Source organism: Marmota monax, unplaced genomic scaffold (genome assembly GCF_021218885.2).
Source record: "Marmota monax isolate L192 unplaced genomic scaffold, Marmota_monax_Labrador192_F-V1.1 WCK01_AAM20220418_F8-fsc00007, whole genome shotgun sequence".
Lineage (NCBI taxonomy): Eukaryota > Metazoa > Chordata > Mammalia > Rodentia > Sciuridae > Marmota > Marmota monax.
Window position 1 is genome coordinate 7,599,767 of NW_026692781.1, and position 24,512 is coordinate 7,624,278.

At 40.4% G+C, this 24,512-nt stretch overlaps 1 protein-coding gene across 9 annotated transcripts in view; it reads left to right on the forward strand.

Annotated features, from left to right (window-relative positions):
- The window catches only part of Rapgef4 (Rap guanine nucleotide exchange factor 4), a 288,628-nt gene that overhangs the window by 106,224 nt on the left and 157,892 nt on the right, over positions 1–24,512 (forward strand). The window contains exon 1 of one of the 9 annotated variants that reach the window (XM_058580197.1): positions 1,282–1,670. The exons of 6 other annotated variants lie outside the window; for them this stretch is intronic. The gene's annotated coding sequence lies outside the window, so the exon portion shown is untranslated. Of the gene's footprint in view, positions 1–1,281; positions 1,671–1,745; positions 1,917–24,512 lie in introns of those variants that run through there. 2 more of the 9 variants (XM_058580191.1, XM_058580192.1) reach the window with 2 other exon arrangements.

Here is a 24,512-nt window from a genome sequence, read left to right on the forward strand (position 1 = left end):
TGTGGAACAGTTCAGTATAACCAAGTTTCACAGTACAGACATTAATAAATATTTTTAAAGTTTATCCCAGGGATACAATCTAGAGGAACTGATACCTGGATAGTCTTCAAGCAGCCTTCCCAAGTTATATTTCTGCTGACTGAAATTTAAAAAAAGCTGAGAAGCAGTAAGTTTTAGATTGACTCTTTTTTTGGGGGGGAGGGGCATTGAAATTGGATTTTTTTTTTTGGAAATGTGAATATTTTGCATTTCTGATAAGAGGTGTTTTTTAAAGGAAAAATTGCAGCAATTCAAATGTCCAGGGTTAGGGGATTGAATAATACAAAGCCGTTTTAAAAGGCGAGTCTAGCACTGGGGATGTAGCCGAGTGGCAGAGCACTTTCCTAGCATGTTCAAGGGCCTGGGTTCAGTCCCCAGTGCCAAAAAAAATGAGGGTGGTGGGGTGGGCAATTCTATATTTCATGCCTACAGGGAAATGGATATAATTTATTAATTTTAAAAATCAAAATTTTAAATGCAATAAACATGTTAAAATTGTGAAAACAATTATATTTTCTCTTAAAAATACACAAAAATACAAATGAAATAACATTTAATATTCACCAAACTCTGATGCTTAAAATGAGAACAGAAACCTAATATTTTTTCAGTAGCCATCATAGATCTGAGTTTAAAAGCATTGAGAGACTGCTAAGGCATAACATTTTTAAGAGATCAAAAACTTCCATATGAAAATATATTCTGATCTGTTTTCCCTTCCCAAACATTTGTGGAGACTAAGAAAATTTTAAACATGTCTTGGAGGAATTGACAGCTCACAAATTAAATACAGCCTTTAGCTCTTGTGTCAGCTGCTCATTGTTGACAGCAGGTTACAGCAAGGTTAATAATGATTTGTTTGAAGGATTTCCCCAAATTTTTATAGGATTTTGTGCTTCTTGTGTGCAACCTGCAAAATTGTAGCACTCAAAATAGTGCTCATTAAATTAAGCATTTAAGCATACAGATGTCCACCAAAGATTGGTAGAAAAAGAAGATATTTCTCAGAAAAAAATGAATTACTAAAGGTGAACTGCATTCAGGGTAGTAAGTGCAGTATCAAGTTGCTCTGTTTTTGTCAAGTGTCGATTCTGAATTCTAGGCTGAAAATCTGGTAGATGACAGCTCTTGAGTATTTCCCGAAGCCAGCTACTGTTTTAGGGCATAAATCGTAAATATACCTTTGAACTAAGGCAGTCTCACTGGACCTCTCCCTTTGCCACTCTGACTTCCAGTCTCAATGGGATATTGAAGGGGAGGCTCGATAGAATAAACAGTGGAATCCTTGTCCGGGAATGAGCGCCTGGCAATTGTTTCATGGAAAACAGGGAGGGGTGGGGGACAACAACCCTGCTCTGTTCACTGGCTCTTTAATTTAGATTACCAATGATAAAGCCGGGGCTACGGCTAAAGAAAGGTAGGATGCATACGCAGAAACATTAGTGCTAATATGCTGCAGAAAGACAAGATAAATCAGTCCAGCTCTCATACATCACTAAGGGAGAAGCGGATTGCAACTTGACCATGTGCCTGAGTAGTCCCACCAGTGAGAAGAGCAGAACATGGATTAAAAACACCTAGAATGTACCCTTAGGGCTACTGCTGTGTTGGACCTGGGAGAAGTGTCTGGTGTAAGTTTCAGCTTGTTTTATCCATGTATGTACCAGTGTGTTCACATCCAGGGAGCGAGCTCGTTTCTCTTCTTGTGTGTTCACGGAAGTCTCAAGCAGTTTGTTTACAGTAGTAGACTTCATTTTGTATAAATGTAATACCAACCTAATAAAGTTCTTAACAGAGGACAGTTTAGCCCAGTGTTTATCCAGGAGAGAAATATGAGCAAGTGATGACTGTCATTACTGTCTGTAGGAAGCCTGTGGGTGAGATTCTGTTTTGTTTTGTGTTTTATTTTACCGGGAAGCAGGGACTAGAGGGGGAGATTTTTAAGTTAAAAACTCAGTTATTTTGCTCGTCTTTTTTTAAAAAAATGTATGTGTCACCCAGTATCTCACTCCTCCTGTGGTCTTTTGTTTTGAAAACTGTGTTTGATTATGTGAGCCAGACTGCTCGAAACGCATTATATTTTATGACTGGGATGTTTGTATTGTTTCATATCTGTTATTAGACAAAATAATCATAAAGGGTGTTTTCTATGGACCTTTTTATATTCCAAAATTAAGTACAGATGGTAATTTCCAGCAGTTTTAAAAATTTGTCAATTATTTAATTTAGCATCACTTAAGCATCTGCACAAGGAGAAAGCTGAGATGGTACAGAAACTGAATGAGCATTGATTGCTAGTCTGAATTGCATCTTGAAAGTTTTTGCCTCAAATCTCTGATTTCACAGTTTATTTTTACCAAATTAGATTATCATATTTCACTATCGAGACTGTGAATGGGTGGAACTCTTTCGAATATCCTACATTTCCCATCAGAACAGAGCTGAACGCGCCTGCTGATTGTTACTCGGAGGGAAATTCTCATGCCGGCTCACCGAGAAGATTGCTTAAATAATGCATGGGCAGGAGTGAGGCAAGATGGAATTTATGGCCCAGACACTGAGATCAGGCTTTTGTTCAGAGGAGAGACTATTTAAGTGTGAGCATAGAACATACACGAGGCTCCAGGGGACGGGTGTAACTGAATGAAATTAGTGACCACATGATGCTGTCCACATGTTATTTCAAAACAAGCCTTTAAGTGGCCCGTTGAGCCTATCCTGTGGTTGGTGGGAGGGAGAAGGGGGAACTTAAAGTGCCAATTGGAAACAGAATCCCCTGACTGAAAATTCCATGGGACAGACACAGAGTGAATGTTCTACAGGGAGGGGGGTGGCCCTAGAGAGACCGGATGTGAGGCTGATGAAATGCATTGTGGCAGTCTCCTTAGGAGAGAATAAACCTTGACCAAACTGCAGAATTCTATAGTCTATGTCTTCCATCTTGTCCTAATTAGAGGAATATGTCTGCTGAATCCTAATCTCTCTAATTGTTGATAGAGCAGGCATGTGATTTGCTATAAATACACATGAGCATTCATTTCTGAAATAATGGCTGTTGCCAAATATATTAGACCGACAGGAGTGCTGGACTGGGGAAGCTGTGCTGAATAGTTGAGTTTTGGAGGTAATGGACCAGTTGAGAATCATTGCACAGCTGGGCCAGCAGCTGTACCCAGTGCTCTGTCAAGTTTGGCCTCTAATTTCCTTGAACTTGTCCTTGTTTGCCAAAATGATGAACGTAGCAAGAACTTGTTTTAACTGAGCCCGCTGCAAGTGGAAAAAAGACCCTTTCCAAGGAGTCTTTGCCAAAGTGTGTAGTCAAGAGCAGCAGTGGCCAAATGCGGTATTGATTAGGGAAGGGAAGTTTGAATAATCATAAAAATGAAAACCAAAGGCACTAAGTTGAAGGATGAGGTAAGCTGGCAGGAGACCAGAATACATTAAAAGGCAGAGTGTTGGGTCATTGCTGTCCTAACTAAAGGACATATGGAAAAACCCCATAATAATATCCAACAATAATTATCTTGTAGTTAGAAAAAAAAATAGTCCTGTGAATTGGAAGGCAGCCCAGTAATCCCAAAGCCTTTTTTCCTAACAGTGTATTTGTTCTGATATTCTTTGGGTCTGGGTCAGAAGGAAGCATCAGAGTGTGTTCTATTAAGAAGCATCCTATGACCAAACTATGCAATTAGTGGCTAAGGACAGCAAGGGCTCCCCTCCATTTCCTGATCCCTACTTGAGTAAGAATTTATCTAGCACTTACTGTATACTGAGATACATACTCTAACCAGCTAGAATAAAATCTGAGAGCCTACACTTGCATTTATACTTCTTTTTCATGAATTCCATCTGTTGAAACCATCAGCCTTGATGTGGTTCCCCAACTCTAAAGAACTTAATTACAGAATCCTTGCTAGGTGAATACTGTATTTTCCTGTCACTCAGGACGTCCTCCCTCTTCACACTTGAGGGCCAGTGACTCCAGCACTTGCAAGATAGGGAATTTGGGACTACGCACTTAACTTCTGGGAGAGCCAGTTTTCTCATTTGTGAAATGGAGAAAGTGATCCTCGTCTTTCAGGCACATGAGGACTCTGAGGGAAGGTGTGCCTGGGTATGAGGAGATGTTTTCCTGCCTACCCAGGATGGAAGGAGTACCATGTACCCTGTGGACAGAGCCTGTGAGAGAGCATAGGAAGTGGGGTGAGGACACAATAAAAGAGCAGAGGTGGCAGCAAAGCTGGCTTGGTGGGTGTAGTGGTACCTTGATAAGAGCGTGACCTGAGATAGGATGGCACCAGAGGGGAGGAGGAGTGAAGGATGAGCCTGAAGCCTGTCTCAAAGGGGAAGATCATGCACGCTGGGCCAGTTAAAGTAGAGCAAAGAAGAACAAGTAAAGAACAGAGAGCTAGGATGGAGAGGCAAAAGAGCCAGAGTATGGTCATGGCAAGGTACGCTTTTGTGTCCATAGGTGTGCATGTGTTCTTCAAAAATAAAAAAACCTAAAGCAATGAAGTCTTTCAGAGACCAATAAGCCAAGAAAACAGAAGAGGGAAGAAGAAGTCAGAGTGCTCTAGTTAACTTATGGAAAAGGAACAGGGAAAAAAAATCAATAATAAACCAATAATGCAGGGATGGTGCTGACAATAGAGTGAGAATTCAAAGGCATTGCTTAAAATGGCAAATCTATGTTTGGAGTTTTTCCCAGACAAGACCCACAATCATCAAATAATAAGGCTCTTCTGCAGTCTTGGAACTTATTTAAGTTTTCCTGAGTTTAAAAAAAAAATGCCACTGAAGGGATACAAATAGTGTCAGGGTTGGGAATAAAAAGAGCATGAGGAATGGAAATTCTCAAAATAGCATGTTTTAAAAGAGGAAACAGGAGCCAAAAGATGGCTGGTTGACCCTGCAAAACATTAACCATTCATTATTATTTGTTGGAAGGTTTAGAAACTGTTATTCCCTAAATAGCTTATTGTGATTTTTAAGGAATTCTAAACAAGAATCAAAAGCATACCATATCCCCAACTGACAAATAGGTGGTGGTCCAAAAGTGCATTTGTAAGTCCTTCTTAGGAACAGTGTTGTAAACATCTTCAGTCTACTTTTCAAAGGGCTACTCAACCCATCCTACAGCAGAAGTATCACATACATTTTCATAAAAAATTAATAGCAGAAATACTTTTAATGTTAATAATTAAAATATCAGTCTTAGCCATCAGGATAGAAAATGTTTTGAATGCTAGTGTTTAGGGAAACGCAGGCTCATTACAAGATGATGTGGTCTGTGACTACCTTAAAATTCACATCTACCTTCTTTGTCTTTGACTTCTTTGATTTTGAAATATAAGGATTTCTTGATCCTTAGTTCAGGCATGTTGTAGATTCTACCTTTAGCAATACCTGCCATGATTAGGATTGTTCTCACAAAAATAGAAAAAGGAAAGGGAATGAGTTTGGGAGGAAAGGGCAGAGAGAGAGTTAGGGGGTACCTGAGGCGGCTAGGGCAAGTAAAAAGCTGAGCTGGTTTAAAGGGTGAATGGGAAAGAGACAGATTGATGGGAAATTAAGGGAGCTTGGAACATTGAAAACAAGAGTAAATAAGAGAGTATATATATATAGAAAGAATATTGGGTCTAATGACTCCTGGACAAGCCACCAGGGGGTGCTTACCACCTGAAGTTGAAGTTGAACTTGTGTGACAGGTAGGCCCATAGACCTGTGACTTTTTTTTGTTACTGGGGATTGAACCCAGGGGTACTTCACCACTGAGCCACATCCTCAGCCCTTTTTGTATTTTATTTAGAGTCAGGGTCTCGCTGAGTTGCTAAGGCTGGCTTTGAATTCATGATCCTCCTGCCTTAGCCTCCCGAGCCACTCCTGGGACCTTTTTAACCTCTCCTAGGTCTCCCTGGCCTTCACTTCCTTCCCTATTCAGTTTGGATACCGTAGCCTATCATTTCAACGACTCCTTTCCCCAATATTATCAGTTCTCTCATTTATTCACTCGATTAAAGTATATGAAGTGGTTACACAGCACTTAGAAATGAGCCCAACAGACCTGTGCTGCTCTTGGCACCTTCCAGGTCAAACCCAAGCCTTACTCTGTCCGGTTGTGTGCTCTCTCCTGTCTCTAGCCCTGCTGCTGGGGAAATGCCTACCACTGCCCAGTTTGATGTCCTGGTAAATTTAACCCCTCCGGCTCCAGAGAACCAGTTTAACTCAGTGATTTTATGTGTTTTCCTAGAAGCTCTTCCCATTCTCCCTAATACACATTTCAAGATTTTCCTGCTCGCATCAAGTCCTTGACCAGATCACCTGTCCCCTCGTTTTCCCGCAGACAGTCTCACCTCTTATGGTGCCACCACGTCATAACCCAAATAAAGCCAACCACTTCGAGGACCAAAATCAAGATTTCTGAAAGTCATCTTTACACATCTTTCTCTCCCAGTCTAGTTCCTCCTGGCAACTATCCTGTGTTTTCTGCCTCCTGTCCATCTCCCCTGCCGCCGTTCTAATTCACCTCATTTCTTACTCTCAGTCCTCTCTGGGCAGAGCAAACTAGCCTGTCTTGGTGCCTGTCAATTTCCTCCACCTCTTACCTCCAACAGCACAAGTCACAGACAGTTGAGCAAACAGATCATCCTTTTCCTGAGTAAGGGGAGGAAGGCGTAGTGAATATTGGCAATTATAAATATATTTAAAAATGTTTTTCCATTTGTACTCATTTGTTCCCCTTCCCTTGAGTTAAAATAGTTTGTTTGTTTTTTTTTCTTCTCCTGAGATGGCTCCGCCTGGGTTCTGGTTCCCATTCACTCCATCTTCTTGGCATGCTTGCTTTAGCACAATTCCTCCTATTCCTGTGATCTTCACTTTTTTATCTTTAGAGGATCCTTCTCATCAGAGTGACAGGGCCAGCAGCCACTCCCATCTTCACACAAAACAAAGCAAAGCCTTCGTCTTCCCTGGTACCCTTCATCTTCTGACTTCATCTCCCCTTCTACAAACTTTGGAATCATCTGTACTTGTTGTGTCCTTTTCTTCTCTGTCCAGCCACTCCATGGACTCCCCATAGCTAAAGTCATCCTCTGCCTCCTCATCTGGATTGTGAAACACAGTCTCAGTCCTTCACCTTGTTATGGTATTTGACTTTGTGGAAACCTCCTGCCTCCTGAAATTTCATTTTCCTAACATTTCCTTGTGCTTTCTTATTTCTTGGTATCTTCCTCCTGCCTCCTGAAATTTCATTTTCCTAACATTTCTTTGTGCTTTCTTATTTCTTGGTATCTTTTGGCTTATTATTATTATTATTATTATTATTATGTGTGTGTGTTTGTGGGGGGATGCTGGGGACTGAACCCAGGACTTGTGCATGCAAGGCAAGCACTCTATCAACTGAGCTATATCCCCAGCCCCTGGCTTATCTTCTTTATATGCTATTAAATATAGATGATATTTAGGACCCGTTGTCTTTTCAGGCTCTGGGAGAGTAAGGAGGGTTTCCCATCCGTTCCTGTGGCTTCTGTTAATATTTACATTCTCTTGATTCCCAACTGGGGTTACCCCTAGGTCTCACTTTGGGAAGTAAAGGTGAGGCTCTCTTCTGTTTCAGGATTCAAACGGGGAAAACAAAGGTTAGATCTCTTTCTCTGTTTTTTTTTCTTTTTGAAAGTATAGTATAAACTGCATGGATTTTTTCCTTTTAATTAAGCCAAAGTTTTAGAATGCTAAAGTCTACCTCAAATATGATTATTAAAAAGGAAAAAGATTCTTTGACTTTTCTGCACTTGGGATTTTTTAAAAAATTAGATACTCTATTTTAAAAAGCTGGCTTTGTGTCCTTCAAGTGTTTGAATATCTTTGGGATAACTGAATTATCCTACAGGTGCTATGGAAAACACATTGTTTAACATTTTAACCTGCACTGCAAAGGCAAAGGGAAATGAGTTGGTTTTATTTGTGGTCAGAGGAATCATCCAAAAGAAGAGACTCTTAACCTTGAGCATGAAGGTCCAAGAAGACATCCCTTTGCTTATCTAAACAGACCTCATCATCTGAAATAGACCTCTATCCCTTTGAAATTGGAAGTGATTGCAAGATTCTCTTATTATTCAGCACTCTGTGGGTAAAATGGGTGAATGGCTGAGGGTATTGTTGGTTTTTATAACTAAATTATGATGAAAGAGCCGGATCTATTGGCCTTGTCCAGTTTCATTCTGATCAAATAGACACAGACTGATGTTCATCCAGGCCAATCTGTCATGGTAAAGGGGCAATGTTTAAGACTTTGTTTTGAACTTTTGAGCCGTAACTACATGTTGGAAAAGTTCCATGAGATGGAAGTGACACAGAAGAAGTCTAATGATTTGAGTTAGAAAAAGGACGTGTTATGTTGCTTATTTAGCCACTTTTGTGGAATATAGAATAGATTTCAACTTTCAAGAGAGAAATAGATCATGTTTCATAAATTCATATCATGTAACACCTAAATTAATCCACATTTTAACTGTTAATCAATGACAGAGCAACTGGAGAAGGTGTGACATGCTCCAATTGTTGGGCTCCTAGCATCCAGGCATGCAATTGTATTTTGAATAGATTGGAATCATATGAGCAGATTATTGGACCACCTAACAAAACAGGCATCTTTGTAATCAATGTCTGAAATGATAAAAACATGAATTAAGTAGTTTTCGATCAATATTATTCACACAGCTCATATCCTTAATGATAATGCTTAACTGAAAGAAAGACCTTTGCTTCAAGGTTCATTTGCGATCCACAGAGAACTCTAAATTTGTTTTGACGTCCCATTGCTTCTAGAAAATACAGTCCTGTGTTTCATTTTGTGGAATTAGAGTGGCCTGCAAAATCCCATGCTCCTGTATAGCATAGACCACCCCTACTTTTTCGTTCTAAGTTTTTTTCTTTAATTTTTTTTTTTGGATGGTGCTGGGAATTGAACCCAAGCTCTTTTGCATACTGAACAGGTATTCTACCCCTAAACTATTCTAAGTTTTAACATTTTTAAACTATACTGCAGCCCCATTCTAACTTTTAATAATAGAAAATATAATCTGTGGTGTGGAGGATGGAGAAGAGCCATGTGTAATCTCTGCTGTTAGTTGTGCTTGTGCCCTCTGTAGAGGTGTGTCTATCAGAGATCCAGACAGTGGAGACAGAGCTGTCATCTGAACCTTGACACTACTTGCTAATTCAGAGACAGAATTAAGTGGGGTTCTATAGTTTTTCCTTCTCTAAAAGGAGAATGTAGAACTTTTAAAGCACTCTTCAATTCTCAAATGCAATGGTAGAACAAATGTACATCTCTGTGCAGTCTCATTTGGAGCCTGGTGGCAGGTGAAGCCTGCCACCATGGTCTTCCCAAAATGCAGGGGTCAAGGCAAATCCATCACCAGCCTTGGCCCTTTCTGCAGTGGATTGGTGTCGAACTTTAAAGAGAGGTAGCTCATCTCCACTGCATACCATTTCCCACAAAATTTATCAAAATTTCAAAATAAGGCCTGTGATGTTCAGCTCTTTCTAGGCCTCTGGTAAGGATGGCAGTTTTTCCAGAGACCTGAACAATGAAGTAATCACTCCCTTCTGTCGTTTTGCCTTGAGAACTAACTGGAAACCTCCATGGTAGTTTCTGAGCTTTGTTCGGAAGTTGGATGATAGGTTCCTGGTTGACCATTTTGCCAAATCCATACAACAACTGAGAGCTTGTCCTAAATTTGAATAAGCCAGAGGCTATATTATCCTATTCCTAATCAACCATAGTTCACAGCAGAAAACTAAGGCCTTTAATTTTATTTTGTCATTTTGGAGGCGAAAGAAACATATATATAATTCCCAAGCTCATAGTATTAGCCAACCAGAATCTTAATCAGAAGCCAAAGTCTGAGTCAAAGAACAAAACTGATTCCCCACCACCACTAGAATTGAATCTCTAGAATGATTCATTTCCTTATCTTAAAATGTGAATATTAATCTTTACCTCATGGGGTTGTCAGGTGGCCTCAGTGAGATAACACAGGGAAATTCTTTATAAACAGCCATGTTCTATTAAAATAAAAAGTTTGTCTTGATAAAAACCAAGCAAACCCACAAGCTTGAGGCCCTGATAAACTCTTGCTTATTGTGTGCTTATTGAATAGAAAAAAATTTAAAAAAAAACCCTAATATATATTTTAATGAATAAGTTTGAAGATTTTAAAGTAATATATTGAAAATCTTTTTGCTATAAGTTATTTCCCAATGGGTAATTTTATGCCTGTATATTTTGAGTAAAATAATAGAAAGCACAGGAGGTCCAATGTCTTGAATAGAATTAATGCTAAATTTTGTGTATTGAAAAATCACAGATGGATCAAGAACTATGTAATGTTTTGAACAACCAACAATAAAAATTAAAAAAAAAAGTATTAATCGAGATTCCATAGCAGTGTTCCCAAAATCAAAATCAAAGATTAAAGTCTGAAGAAAGATAAGAAAACAAAAAAAAAAAAAAAAAAAGAAAAATCACAGATGGAAAATCAGCCTCCGATATTTAGGTTTCTTCACCCATGTGACTGCGTGGGGAATGTGGGACTGGGAGTGTTTTTTAGCTCAGTCTCCAAGCCATCCCAGCCCTCACTGAATTTGGATGATTTTCATTATGCTGAACCATATCAAATTGCTCATAGTGTGTTTATCTGCTCTGTCTGAAACAGACATCTGGAAAGCTGGGATTGTATCTGATCTCTAGACTGAAGTCCAGAAGTCGAAGCTCAGACAATGTAAAATATAAAATGTAAACATAAAATGTATTTCTATGCATGCTGTAGACACTATGGCTGACATCCTTCATGGAGACCCATGCTGGGGACATCGCAGGAACTTGATAGTAGGGAAACCCTGAGGGTGGCTCCTCACTTCAAGGGAGTGTTCAGCTCAAACAAGAGGCAAGCTGGGCCAGTGGGCGCCCTGGCTGTGCTGCATCAGCCCAAGTCACCTCATTCCTGGGCCCCTCTGCTCCTGTTACCACTGTCTGGTTACTACCATGTTGGCTTGCAGATTACCCAGTTTGGGGGTAATCCTGGGGTGTTTGGGGTATTCCTCTTGCACCACTTCCTATGCCTTTTTAATTTTAATCCATAGTAGGAATATGTTTTACATCTGATTTACTCTCAGTGTTTGACACTGTATTGCATATATACATACCTGACATATACATATATCTACCTACCTAGATCTATATGTCTTTCCAAGCCAGTTCCCAGTTTTGAGAAGCTGTCTATCAATCATGTTCTTCAGAGACTGAGGACTTAATAAAACTTAGAGACTTTTATGCTTCATGAGAGAAGGAAAAATGCCTGCTCAATCTTGAAGCTTTTTATCCGTTAAGCAGCTGCAGCCTATGTCAGTTTATATCAGGATTTGTTTTCCTGTGCATGGTTTTGAGAAGCCACAACCTTGCAGATGAGCCCCAGAATGGAACTGTGGCTTCAGTAGCAAAGTTCTGAAATCCATATAATATAATATAATATAATATAATATAATATAATATAAGTGGTCATGGCTTCTTCCAGTTGCTATAGAATGGTTTAGCTTAACCATGAATATTGCCAGCAATCTACAGCTATGCACATGGATATAGGCAGGTGAGGTTATTTATCTTTATGTCTGTTTCCTAGTTCTAAGATGATTTTATCATTTAATCTTGTCTACAGGTCAAGGTAAATTTATCAAAAACCCTGTGTAGAGCCATCACATTGAGTGTAGACAATGGATTATGTTAGTGGAATCGGCAGTTGGGGAATTTGGGGTATTGATCAAAACTTTTGAAATGTGTTGAAAAAAGTTTTAGTACCTTTCATTCATTTCTAAAATTTGGTGTAAAGCTGCGTATTTATTTCTATTAGAATTGAGAAAATAAATAATTGATTATTCAGATAACCTGCTTTAGTGTGGCTTCCTCTCTGCTTTAATATAGAGACTTACATTTTCGAGTGGAAAAAAGGAGTCAGTTCCTTTTTCCTGCAGGGCTTCGTCATTTTCACCCTGCACAATCATCTCTGAAACCCTTCTGATCGGTAGTTACAGAGGCAGTAGGCTTTCTTGTTCAGGTGAATTCATAATGGATTCAGAATGCGGTTCAAAAAGAAAACTGTGCATTAGCTTGACTTATTCTTTCACTGATTTTTGAGGTGTAGAGGCCCTTGGCGTGTGTTTTGATGGGTGTTGGCATGCTGTCTGCGGGTGAGAGAGCTGGCTTCAGTGAAATATGCCAGTCATAGGAAATGTCCTTCTGAGAACTCAGAGAAATGCCTGGCAGAGTCCAGGGTTAGGTAGAGTGCCCCAGAGGACCAGTCACGAAATCTGAATGATTTCTTTTGGCCTCTGACCATTGTATATCCTTGAGTAAATCACTTAACTTCTCCCTGCAGAGGCTTTCCGTTGTCAAATGAAAATAAGTCTGAGGTCCTACCCCTAGGACCTTTGACATCTGAGGGGCCCTAGTTAAAAAATAAATAAACAAAAGGAAAAGAAGGCCTCCATTTCCTGGATCTCATCAACAGGGGTATTATAAATTTTGGCAAAAGGAGACTAATTTGTGTTGTGCTGAAGTTAATTTTAAAGAGGAGCGATGACAGTATTTTGAGATGACAGTCCCCTTGAAACAAGCAAATGACCATCCAAGGCAAATATACGTGAACACCAGGAAGAGTCTGGGCATTGTATCACAGTTAGAGCAAGTGCTTATTAGCCTGTGTGAATCCTGGCACCAAAACAAACATACAAACTAAAACATCCCCCCAAACCAAAGTAAGTTCTTCAGATGGAAAAATCACTCATTAAGAAGCATCTATATTCTAGACTTCTTCTTTGCTTTTACCTGATTATTTAATCCTCCCACTAGTGCTGGGTGGCAGTTGGTTATTGTCCTATTTATAATTCTATGGATAATGAAACTGAAGCACAGAGAAGTTAGCCAACCTGCCAGCTCAGATGCTATCATTTTGAATCTCATCTGGGAAGATGAAAAGCTGAGCAAATATATACAATTCTTCTCCGTCCAGCCTCCCAAACAGCAGCGGTGCAGACCCCATGTCACTTCAGGTCTGCGGTGACGATGGACAGCTCAGACTGCCTGGAACCATCGACTGCCAGTTACTTGGGTGAATTAGTCAAATGCAATAGATTGTTATAATACACCACCAGCTTCAGAGATATAATCAGCCTCCTTAATTGAAGAAGCTACTTTAAGGGACAGTATGTAAATCACTGAATACAAAGTCCAATCTTTTTTTTTTTTTCCCTCACAGTGAATACAGCATGTCTATGATCCTATCCTCAATATACAACCAGACAAGAGAGACATGGCTAGAATTTTTTTCATGATCCCTACCAAAACCTCAGTTTGGGGGTTATTGCATACATGTGCATTTAAGATTACAATTAAAATATAAGATCATTTATTAAAGAACATTTTTAAACTTTTTTATTTGTACATTTTAGATATACATGGCAGTAGAGTGTATTTTGACATGTTGTACATACATGAAGCGTAACTGCCCATTCCTGGGGTTGTACATGATGTGGAGTTACACTGGACATGTATTCATATATGAACATAGGAAAGTGATGTCTGATTCATTCTGCTGTCTTTCCTATTCCCATCCCCTCTCCATTCCCTTCACCCCCCAGCCCTTGTCTAATCCAGTGACCTTCTGTTCTTCCCTCACCCTCTTATTGCATGTTGGCATCTGCATATCATAGAGAACATTTGGCCTTTGGTTTTTGGGGGGGATTGGCTTATTTCACTTAGCTTGATAGTCTCTAGTTTCCATCCATTTACCAGCAAAATACCACAATTTTATTCTTCTTTATGGCTGAATAATATTCCATTGTGTATATATGCCACATTTTCTTTATCCATTCATCTATTGAAGGACACCTAGATTGGTTCCATAGCTAAGTTATTGTGAATTGAGCTGCTATAAACATTGATGTGGCTGCATCACTGTAGTATGCTGATTTTAAGTCTTTTGGGTATATGCTGAGGAGTGGGATAACAGTGCCAAATGGTCTTTCATTTCAAGTTTTTAAAGAACATTTTGATAGCTAAGACATCTCAGCTGTCACCCATTGTCACAACCTTGGCAGTGTATTGAGGCTGTGTGGTATATAGAAAATACAAGAGCAGCTCCAGGTCTTTCTTCCTTGCTCTTTCAGCTGCTGCTGTCTTTCCTTTTTTGGGGTGTGTGGGAGGGTACCAGGATTGAACTCAGGGGCACTCGACCCCTGAGCCACATCCCCTGCCCTATTTTGTATTTTATTTAGAGACAGGGTCTCATTGAGTTGTTTAGCACCTCACTTTAGCTGAGGCTGGTTTTGAACTTGTGATCCTCCTGCCTCAGTCTCCCAAGCTGCTGGGAATACAGGTGTGCACCATTATACCCAGCTGTGTCTTTTCTAATTCAACAGTGACATATAATCATTTTGCACAAACTAAAAATGTGTACAAATGAAATGATTCATATAAAAATTTCTTATTTGTTGCCATTGTGTTTAAAGAAACAAGTTTAGAGTGCAGTCTAAGATCTTGGTGATAAGCTGTTCCTTGCTAGAGCTGAGCCTGGCTCTTTTCACCTTGCTGGAGTGTGGCATCAACCAGAACACAAACCCCTCTACAACTGGGCTGACCTCTCAGATCAGGGAACTCTCCTTTCTTCCCTTGCTGTGTACACCCTGAGAAACACCCAGCCAAATGCTCTGAAGCCCTTTCTCCACTGCTGCTCCTAAGCTCCTGGAGAGGGGTGAATATGAATCTCCTAATTGTTGGAAAGATGGTGCTGGTGCTGTGTAACTCCAGCATACTCAAAGCCTGTTATACGAATAGATCCTCAATATTTTTTTGTTCTCTTGCTCAAAGATGATTGCTAAGAATAGAGGCAAATAGACTTTAAGAAACTTTGTCTGTGACCCTCCGTGACTCAGCCAGCATTACTAATTTGCTGTGGGAGTCAGGCTTTGAATCTGTTAGAACAAATTACTGAAGTTAGTGCTCTTTGCATTAGAATCTGCACTTTGGGTGAATTAATTCTGCACCCACCTGGTGTGAAAAACAAAGCATAAGGTTAGGGAGGCAGAGAACTAAGAACTAGAGATGAGGGAAGTGATGTGGTCAGTTTTGCTTCATCATTTTGTCAAGATCTTTCTGACCTCCTTTTCTATCAAGGCTTCCTCCACAAGTCTTTTCTTCCCTTCCTCCCATTCACCCCTGAAGTGATAATCCCTAGTTGCTGATGGACCCACTCACATCCTCACCTCTGCCTCACCTGGAGACAATCTCACATCCACATGAGGTTGTATCCAGAGGCATTCTGGGGGTCTTGCTGCAGGAGACCTATTTCTAGCCTGTTCATTTCTAGAAAGGAATAAAACTGCAGGTTGGGCTCATGGCGACGTTCCAGATTGCAGTGTGATTATTCCTGTGGTTGATATCCTCCGAGGGAGGTGGTTAATAGTTGTGGGCAAGAAAGCTCAAGAAAGGGAGGGCAGATCTCAGTGAGGGCCATCTGAATGTTCTTCTACACAGTGATGGCAGATAAAGCAGCTGGACTAATTCAGAAACACGTCTGGATGAGAAGTCTTGTGCACATTCCCTACTAAAGGAAAAGGGGGAAAATATTTTATTAGTCAGCAAGGAAAGACCACTAGCTAGAAAAATGGGCAAACAGTATGAGCAATTCACAAAGAAAGAAATACAAATGATTAATAAATATGCAAATATCACTAGCAGTCATAAAAACATAAATGAAGGCAACAAGTAGGTATGCTTTTCTACCCATCAGATTGACAGGAATGAAGTAGTTGATAAATACCCAGGGTTGGAGAAACTGTGCAGACACAGGTGCACTCAGGCTCTGGTCGTGGGGTGCAGATATCAATCCCATTTTGTAGCTGACTCGGTACTATTTATCAAAATTTTAGAACACGCTTACCATTTGGCCAAACAATTCTTAGTCATCTATCCTCTGGAAATGCACACATTCATGAAGATATATGTTTAAGAACTGTCTTTGTGGCATTGTTTGTAATAGCGAACTATTAGAAAACCCCTGACTATCCAGCAGAATGGTGTCCCCCAAAAGCTCATGTGGGAGAAAATGCAAGAACATTCAGAGGTGACATAACTGGGTTAGGAGAACCTTAACCCAATCAGTGAATTAATCCCCTGATAGAGATTAACTGAGTGGTAACTAAAGGTGGATAGGTGTGGCTGGCAGAGGTGGGTCACTGTGGGCATGCCTTTGGGGTATATGTTTGGTGAGCTGAGCTTAGTCTGTCTCTCTCTGCTTCCTGATCATCATGCAAACTGCTTCCCTCCACCATACTCTTTCGCCATGTTGTTTTGCCTTACCTTGAGCCCCAAGGAATGGAGCCAGCTATCTATGGACTGATATCTCTGAAACTGTGAGCCCCTAAATAAACTTTTCCTCCTCTACAATTGTTCTGGTCAGTTTTTTAATCACAGCCGTGAAAACACTGACTAAAACAATTTTCAGCTTGAAATACAATAAAGCTGTTTAAAAAGTTGAGAGATAAGTGTACATCAGGGTATGGAAAGCTCTTCAAAGATTGTTGTGAATTCAAGAACAGAAAGCTCTGGGACAATGCATATTCGTATGATTCCATTTATTGGAAAATCAACCTAAAGCCATAGATCTATATATCCTTAGATGTGTGGTAAGTGCACAGAAAGTTATGAAATATTATAAGCTAAACTGTTAACTGTGGCAGAAGGAGAGGAATTGGAGAGAGGGGTGAAGTAGGTTTTCTAAGTTTTTACTCTGCATATTTCTGACCTTTGACTTTTGTGCACTAAGAATGAATTAATGGGTTATTTGTATAATTCACTAAATATATACAAAAATAGGAAAGTTGCAGTTTAGTTTTCTGGGAAAAGCATTCTGAATTGCTTCCCATGGAGACTGTTCAGGAAACCAAAGGTGGGTGTAATGGAAGATTTTCCCTTTTTATTTTTGGTTGCGGTTGGTTTATTTATATAATGAAGCTTGAGAAAGGTTTTTCCCCTATACTTTTCGGGAAACATACCTGCATTACCCACAGATGAGGTGGACCTGTACACAGCTATCCAAGGCAGACACTTAACTTGCAGATTGAAGCAGGTGGGAAATCTCATGCCCACCCATGACTGGCCCAGAGAGGCCATCGTTAAACATGGTTAAGCGCAAAATGTTACTCAGGTCCTACTCTTGTGCCCCTTCCCTACTGCCCCCCAGAGCATTTGATGGCCTTGGAGCTCAGTGCCCAGGGAATCCTAGGGAGGCCCGGGGCTCTGATTAGTTTCAGTAGAGATGAGTCTCTGTAAAAGTCCCTTCTCAGGGCTTCAAACCACCAGGCATAACATTTGCATCTCCCTTGACTCCAAAATTACCTGGTACACATTGTGCAGTGATTAATTGCTTATGTGCCCCTGACATCTCTTCTATTACCTTTCTTTGGACAGGAGTTGTATTTTGTCCATCTCTGTCTTTCCAGAACCCAGTACGGTGCCTGACATACAGTCGATGCTCAAGAAATGACTGTTGAGTGAATAATAAAATATCTGAATTTGAAACAAATTGAGTTTTAAATGAACTTTTGAAAACCAGGGATTTTCTGTGGTTGGTTATACGGGAAAGGCCCAGAAGCATGGTAGTTTTAAAAAATGGTACAATGAAAATGTAAACTATATGGTCAGTTTGGTTCAGCGTATAAGCTTTGGAGTTCATAGCTGGTGACTTGGCAAGTTCCTTAACCTGCATAGACCTCAGTTTCCTCCTCTGTAAAATATAAGTAGCATAAATAATCTGTTACAGGGCTGATTGTTCAGATTTAGTGAGATAAGGAATGCAGCTTTCACAACGTGGCCTGGCACACAGAGGAGTTCATTCACTGCTATTCTTAGCAAGTGTTGTCCAGGACCTTCAGGACATGCATTATTCTAGGTAGCCGAGTTGTCTGAATATCCCTTTAAACACCAAGTGTATCTTTTTTAACTAACTTCGAGATACGAAGTTAAATATGGATTCTATGTTCTGAAACAATATAATGAGCACCTTAATTTGCAGCTCAGGAACATTATCCTAAGCAGCAATTATTGTCCAGTGCATAACACAGAAATACTGCCTGAGCTTACAGAGGTGTGGGCGGGTGTCGCGCTTTCCTGCTACTCTGACTTTTGAGTTCTTACCTCTTACCTTTCTTAAGGGTCACCTGTCGATTTTTATTATTCTCCATGGTCTGTGTTTAGTATGTTCTTTCATCACTATAATTTTCTTTTTTATTATGCTGCGCTCTTGGTAATCAGACAACCATGCATGTTGTAATTGTGGATAGTAAGAGTGACTTGATGAGGGTCTTTCTGAGCTCACTAATGAATAAAGTAAATGATTTTTTTGCAATTTTCGTGTCGGTTAGGTTTTCTCCTATTTGACATCAAATTCCAAATATTTAACACAGATGAAGCCTTACTGTGCACAAAACAGTCTTATTCAATTTTCTGTTCTACAGTTCTAACTCGAATGCAGTTTGGGGTGAAACTTGGGATGGGGCTATTACTTCTAGCACTTGCTCTAACCAGATGGAAGCAGCCTGTGCTCCTGGGCTTAACACTGGGTCCAAGTCCTGGGTCTGCTACGTAGTTATTATGTGAGCTCAGTTCTTCTCCTCCATGGAAAAATAAGACTGGCTCTTGGTTGTGAGTAGGGCTTAAATGAGTTAGTCTATGTCAGTATAAGTGAATGTGCTTTGTTAATTATAAAATGCTAAAATTTTATTATGAGCATTATATTACTCCAACATGTTTATAGTTTTATTTTTATTGTACTTCTGAGGATCTGAATTGAGAGAGAATTCTATACAAGTCTTATCAGAGAATTCATCAGTGGCCTTTAAATGAAGAACCTTCACTTGAGACATTTCATAAACCATCACGAAGCTGCTGTCTGATGGGTGATGAAGCAGGGTGGGGCATGGGAAACAAAAAAAAAATGCTGCCCTGCGGGGTTCTTTGAGCTTAGAAGAGGGAGAGAAAAAAAAAAAACCCAACTCCTTTCCTACTAGATTTTGCCAGTTAGCTCTTTTATACTCACAGGTGGGAAAACATTAAAATGAATATGTGGTATGTCCATGGGTTTTTTAATAGGGGACTGCTGATAATTAAGTAGAAACAGTATTTTTCTTCTAAATTTATATTAAACCTTGCAAATTAAATTGTTTATTTCTGCACTAACCATCTGTCCTGGTGTTCACAGTATGAAATGTCTTGTGATTATTTAGTAATGTTCTTTTTCTCATTTTGAAATTTGGTTTAGCAGATGTCTTCCCCCTGTGCCCCTCTAGCATCTCTTTCTAACCTCCTTAGACTTCTAAGTCCTCCTTAGTCCACCTGAAATTAATTCCTCTCTGCAGTGCTGTGTCCTCTGGGGCTAACTGGCCCTGTGGATGCCTGGATTAAGGATCCAGTCTTGCCTTCATTATACAGTTAATGGGCTCCACTCAGGCGCTGTTGAATGGAGTGTGGGAACTTTAGAGACACCGAGGATGAAATTCATGAGTCTGAAAGGCAAGGAGGCTAAATTTCAACCACAGAGTTTAAAACGCAGTCTGAGAAGCCATGGGGACCAGCAAGGAGGAGGCTGTGTGTCATGAGGGAGGCAAGTGGAATTTAGAATCTCAAGGTCTGTGTCTCTATCTTGACTTTCAACTGTGCGAGTCATTCAGCACTGGGCAGGTGACTTCATCCCTGAGACTCGGTCTCTTCACCGGTGAAAGTGAGGAAAATATCTCTTCTGTCTGCCTCATGAAGTTGAGTAAAGCTCAAATGAGGTAGTCTGTGTAAGCGCTGTAAGATTTTAAGGTGCCAGTGTCCTCCTGCTCATTGTCATCGTCATTGCCATCACCATACTAACTGTTGTTAGGAAGACATGCTGGATCCAAGAATTCTAAAGTACTGTCTACTTCGAGCATCAAGGGGTTTTCTTGGTTTTAATTAATTCCCAATCAAATCATTGCAGGCGCTCATGTTTTATCATGAAATTCTGAATTTGTCCATTGCTGATCTTGCAAGGGTGAAATCAGGTGGGAATCAATGATCAGGAACATGGTTGGATGCCAGGTTTAAAGCAGTATGCTCAATATATGTGAGATATATATATATATATCGGAGCCTGGGTACCTGTCTTGGATGAACATTTGCAAACTCAACCCTGGGGATAGACCTTTTCTACCAATAAATCGAGAACATTCCTATCAGAGATGGACGGGAGACTCTTGAAGGAAAGACCAGTTCACTGATCATATGTGATGGAGGAGAGAAAAGGAGCCTAATGGACATTAGCTGCTAATGAACAATGATGCTGCTGGGGGAATCCCTGAAGTTTCACCCAAATCTTTTACTCTCCTAGATGATGTTTGCAGGAAAGGTGGGTCACCAGTCATGTCTGCGAGTGGACTTAAGCCACAGTGTCTACTCAAGTGAACCCAGCAAAGCCCAGCCTAAGCCTAACTTCAAGAAGTGTGACAGTGAGATACAAAATATGGTTTGGAAGAAGGCAAGAGCATCGAGTCCTTCCTTACCTTGTATTTAGCTTAGCAAAAAGAACAAACCATGTGTCCGAGTCATTTTTGAGTAAGGAAGGGGAGAAATGATACATGCGGTCAGTGAAATAATTGGACTCATGGAGTTGGGCCAGCAGCTGTGGTATCAGACCAATTTTTGTCTTCATCGATTAGGTTTCTTCTAGTAACTAAACTGTCGCCACAGCAATTTTGCTACAACAGTGACCTGTGATCACAGTGTTTAAATTCCACTAACGCCGTGTACCTCCACCCCGGGACCAGGGAGCTGACGGTGAGCTATTAAAATGTATGAAGCGGTTCCTCCCTGGGAGGCCGCTCCGACAGCAGAGGCTCCAAGTTGGAAGCCACGAAATCGGTTTGAAATATTTTACCTTCAGATACAAAACCTTAATCTCATGTTGACCTTGGACTGTTATTTGGGTAACCAGTACTTTTATTCCCCATTTACAGCAGGGAGGTAGATTGGTTAGAAAACCTGTGTTTGCAGTCATTAGTGTTCGTGTGTCGGAGCCTGGGTACCTGTCTTGGATGAACATTTGCGACAGTGGTACCCTTGGTACCCACGGGGGATCTGGTTCCCTTATGTAAAATAGTGTCTGTAGTGTTCGTATAGACTTACCCATGTCCTCCCATGTACTTGAAAGGAAATCATCTCTGGTTTACTTATAATACCTAACTCCAAGTAAATGCCTACATGCTATCATTTGGAGGATGACAAGAAAAAAAGCCCACGTGTCTTTAGTGCAGATGCAGTTTTATTTTTCTAAGTTGTTTTGATTGTTGGTTGATTGAGTCTGCGAATATCCAACCACGGATACAGAGGTTCCACTGTACTGAATTTGACTGGAAGATTCAGTTTTGCTTAAAGAAACTTATCTGAGATCATTTCTGGCTTTCTTATGCTATGTGGCAGGTAGTGCTTTTGAATTCATGTTTTATCCAGGTAGAGTTCCAGAAATAGTCCCTTTTTTAAAAAAATAGATTTTGCAACATTTTTTTAATAACTCCATTTATTTATTTGGTGCTCAGGATCAAACCAAATGTCTCACATGTGCCAGGCAAATGCTCTACCCCTGAGCCACAATCCCAGCCCTAGATGTAATCCCTCTTCTGTGGGAATTCTGGGCTTGCCTTTGTGCCATCCCTGCTCTGTCCTTACCATATCCTAAGGGGCAGGGTTGGTTCAGCCAGTTCACACTTAGGTGCCCCAAAGAGCATTTAAGGCTTGTTCTGAGTGATCTTTTTCTGTGCTCTTTCAGTTGCTAAATAATTTGAACATGTTCCTTGTGATATGGTATTAAATTTTTTAGATAAAATACACACAAAAGGGTTGGGGATGTAGCTCATTGGTAGAGTGCTTGCCTAGCATGTGTGAGGTCTTGGATTTAATCGCTGTACTGGGGTACAGCGAAAAAGAGAAAGTGAAACGTACTTCAGCTTTTCAAACTTCAGTCTTTGATCAAAGAAAGGAGGTTATTTAAGAAGTGTTGACAGTGTTTGAAAATCATTTGCATTTTTCTTGACTTATTTACTTTCTGATGAAACAGAAAGGTTAGTTGCAAAAAGCTGTATTAATGCCTTATCATATATATCTGCACATGTCTGAGTTATCAGCAGCTCCATGGACTGTCCCCTGCACCCAGAAAGCCTCCCACCACTAGCGTCAGTGTCTGTATTGCTGCCAGAGGGTTTTCACTACCAAAGGTTTTTCACAGCCTGAGAGCCAGCATGCAGGTGTCCAGGATTTGACATTCCCTGGTGCATTCCACATAGTTCCTCACCGGCTCTCCAGCAGGACACAGTCCCAGTGACCGACAGTAGTATTGACTTTTTTCTGTCCCCTGACTCAGTTTCCCCCTCCCTTCCACAGGATTCCTGAGATCCCAAATATGTTCCCTGCAACTCAAGATCTGGTCACCTAGTCTCCTATTGGTGGAACCCTTCTTAGACAGAATTATTCTCTGAACTGCTGGTTTAGGTTCCCAGCTAGTTTGTCTATATGAACTTTTGCCACCAGCATCTCTGAATTTGTTAGAAATGCAGATTGAGCTGACGAGTGGTACACACGTGTAGTCCCAGTGGTTAGGGAAGCTGAAGCAGGAGGTTCGTGAGTTCAAGCCAGCCTCAGCAACTTAGCAAGGCCCTAAGCAACTTAGTGAGATCCTGTCTCAAAATAACATATTTTTAAAAGGGCTGGGAATGTGGCTCAGTGGTTAAGTGCCCCTGGGTTCAATCCCTGGCACCAAAAAAAAAAAAAGAAAAAGAAAGAAAGAAAGAAAGAAAGAAAGGAAAAGAAAGAAATGCAGATTGATCAAGTCTTGAAGACTCTAATGGTCTCCTCTTACCTTAGAATGGAATCCATGGTCCCGATGCACCCATTGGTACCCTTGTGTGACCTGACAGCTCTTGCCCTTTAGTGACATTGGAGACCTCACAGCAGCCCGCAGGGATCCTCTCCATTCTTCAGTATTCCTTACCTCCACTCCTCTGCTGGCCTTTCTTCCTCTCTTATTTCTAGCTCCTTTCAGGCAGAGTTCAGGCCCTCAAACGTGTTCCTAGAGATCTCTGGGCTTTGCTTCTTAGAGCTTTGCATATCTGACCTATTTTCAATTGTGTGTTTAATGTCTCCTTTGCTCTAGACCAGGGATCTACAAACAGCTACACTTTTATTAGAACTCTGCCACAGCCAGTCTTCCCCATGTTGTCATCTCTGGCTGCTCTCAGGCTGAGACTGCAGGGTGGAGTGTTCGCAAGAGACCATGTGGCTCACAAAGTCTAAATGCAAACTAGGCTTTTCAACAAAAGTTTGCTGACCCATTCCTAGAGTGTGAACTCTTTTGAGAGCCACACATCTTGTTCACTGTTGTGCTGAGCATCTTTGTCCCTGACAAAGTAGACATAATATAAATATTATTTTACTATCTAACTTGAAACGGTTTCCATGAACTTTGCCTTTCTTTTTTCCTAATTGTTTGCTCCTGTCTTGTGAAATGTGTCTGTGCAGGTGGCAGTGCTGTTCATAGCAAGAAAACATTCCTTGATCTGCATGTACTGCCTCACAGTGCTTTATCAGCTCAAGTTCTTACCATTGTGGAAATGTTTGCAAGTTTTATAAGCAATGCTTTTACTGAAGAGAGAGATTTTACTTTTTCTGATTTAAAATTTTTGGTCAGATGTTTCAGTCTAAGTGGGATATGATGCACTAGGCAAAATGTTTTCCAGATGGAAAAGAACCCCATTTCTACATTTATTTGGAAAAAAAAACATTCCCAAGCTAGATTCAATCTGAGGAAATGCAGAAAGATAACTGCTCTTATTTTAATGATTCAAAGTGAGAAAATGTTTATGCTTTCTGCTATTACTTTTAACACTCAGGTTGTATCATATCATCACATTTTTTTTTATTTAAAAAAAAGTCTTAATATTCCCCAAGTCCTTCTGCAATGCCTATAGGAACTTCTATACTCTGGTTTCCAGATGACCTTTATGATCACCTCCTGCTATGCTCAAGGGCAGGGGCTGTGAGAGTATCACCATTGGACCAAATACAGACTGCTGCCTGTTTTTGTAAATAAAGTCTTATTGCAATACAGCCACATTCATTTATTTACATATTATTTTTTGCCTGATTTTGTGTTGTAAGTATGGAAGTGAATAGCTGCAAGTAATGCTGTAGGCCTACAAAACCTATGCTATTTACTCACCGACCCTTTACAAAAAATGATGCTGATCTCTGCCCTAGAAAGGCTGCTATGGGGTTGGTTTGTCCTACAGAGGTTCATGTACTAGATGCTTGATCCTCAGAGTGGTGGTGTTGGGGTGATAGAACCTTA